The sequence below is a fragment of the Heptranchias perlo genome, unplaced genomic scaffold (genome assembly GCF_035084215.1).
Source record: "Heptranchias perlo isolate sHepPer1 unplaced genomic scaffold, sHepPer1.hap1 HAP1_SCAFFOLD_43, whole genome shotgun sequence".
NCBI lineage: Eukaryota > Metazoa > Chordata > Chondrichthyes > Hexanchiformes > Hexanchidae > Heptranchias > Heptranchias perlo.
In genome coordinates, this window is record NW_027139442.1 from 8,598,176 (window position 1) to 8,600,260 (window position 2,085).

The 2,085-nt window shown below is 48.1% G+C and overlaps 1 non-coding gene across 1 annotated transcript; it reads left to right on the forward strand.

Moving 5' to 3' along the window:
* Window positions 1-251: 251 nt before the first annotated feature.
* trnaa-cgc (transfer RNA alanine (anticodon CGC)) lies at window positions 252-323 on the forward strand. Its single transcript has one exon. It is a non-coding gene; the product is annotated as a tRNA-Ala (tRNA).
* The last annotated feature ends 1,762 nt before the right edge of the window (window positions 324-2,085 follow it).

The following is a 2,085-nucleotide window of genomic DNA, read 5'->3' on the forward strand; positions in this document are numbered from 1 at the left end:
AAGTATACAAACTGTCAGCACCCACCACACCAGCCGGCAATGCATTCCAGAGACTCACTATTCTCTGGGAAATGAAGAACCGCCAAACATCCAGACTATTCTGACCTCTGTGTCGTCTAAACGCCTGTTCCCTGATCCTCCCCAATCTTTGAAACTGGAAATAATCCACGACGTGGCATATCCACCTTGGGTGGCCTCAAAAAATGAGGTCAATAAGTTCTTCTTTCCTTCGGTAGGTATGGATTTTATCTGGGGATGTAGCTCAGTGGTAGATCACATGTTTCGCATGTATGAGGTCCTGGGTTCAATCCCCAGCATCTCCCAAAATATTTTTTCATCACAATTACGCACGGAAAGGCGAATCTCGCTTTCTGAGCGCAGCGAGTGACAACTTCTGAGGCTCCACAAACATTAAATTGTCCTGGAGCACGACTTTATCTCACAGTCTCTTTAGCAGCTCAGCTCATAGCAGTCGCCGACTGACTGGAATGTGTGAAAGTGCAATGCCGAGCGAGCAGTCCCAGCTCTTGTTTGACGCTGTGATAAAAACATAGAAGAAAGGAGCAAGAGTCGGCCAGTCAACCCTTCGAGCCTGCTCCGCCATTCAATATGATCATGGCTGATCCTCCATCTCAATACTACATTCCCGCTCTCTCCCAATACCCCCAGATGACTTCTGTGTCTAGAAATCTATCTATCTCATAGTAAAATATATTCAGTGACTTGGCCCCCGCAGCCTTCTGCGGTAGAGAATTCCACAGGTTCACCACCATTTCTGAGTGAAGAAATAGATTACTTCCAGTTTCACAGATTGGGGAGGTGCAGCGGACAGGCGTTTAGACCACACAGGTAACGATAGTCTGGATATTAGGCGGTTCTTCTTTACCCAGAGAGCACTGAGTCTCTGGAATGCATTGCCGGCTGGTGTCGTGGGTGTTGACTTTCTCTCGGCCTTCTCGAGGGTTCTGGACCGTTTCTTGACTGGGACAGAGATCGCATCATATAGAAGGTGAGTGGTTTTACAGTTAAGCTACACGTGGTCAGTGTGATCCACTGAACTCGATTCGATCGCCTGAGGGAGTCGGGGAGGAATTTCCGAGAAATTGCGCTCCTTATCGGCCCTGGATTTTTTTCTGATTTGTAACCGCTCCCAGGAGATTACATGTTTCCTGAAGGCGGGGCGGGTGGTGTCGGTAGAAAACGGCTAGTCACGATGCATCAGGCACGTGGGGCAGGATTGATGAACCAGCTCATTTCCTGCCCGTCATGTCCGTCTGTAACCACAGACCTTCAAGGTGTTTTTTGTGAAGTGATCTTTAAACACAAACCGACACCTGGGGCAAGTCCTGCTTCCGTCTATAGTGAAATAAGACTCAATTCTCTCCGCGCCTCACGTTGCCATCCTCTGAAGCTTAGGGACTCGAAATATTCTTGCCGGCCTTTGCTACAATGTGCTTGAGCATTTCTAGTCCCGTCCAACCGCAAGCAAAGAGACAGATAACGGGAGCGTTCGAAAAATCTGTCCAGAAATCGGAAGGATGGTTACAGCGGAGCCAAAGGAGGCTCTCCCTCGCTCCCAGCCTTTCTTCTCAACGTCCCCTTTCTGATTGTTCTGAGTGCCGAGGCCTGCTTTCTTCCGTTCACCCACAATTATTTCTGGTCCGGAAACCTCATGTTTAATTGTCTGGCTGTAGCAGAAAAGGATATGATTTCAAGTCCAGTATACAGAGAGTCAGCACCCACCACACAAGCCGGCAATGCATTCCAGAGACTTACTACTCTCTGGGAAATGAAGAACCGCCGAACATCCAGACTCTTCTCATCTCTGTTCCCTCTTTCTCCACAATCTGTGAAACCGGAAATAATCTATCACTGGGCACACCCACCTAAGGTGGTCTCATAAAATGAGAACAATCAGTTCTTCCTTCCTCGGTTCAAGTCCGGTGTTATCTGGGCATGTAGCTTACTGGTAGAGCGCGTGCTTTACCTATATGAGGTCCTGGCTTTAATCTCCACCATCACCAAAAATATTGTTTCACCATAATTAAGCACGAAAAGATGAATGACGCATTCTGAGCGCAGCGA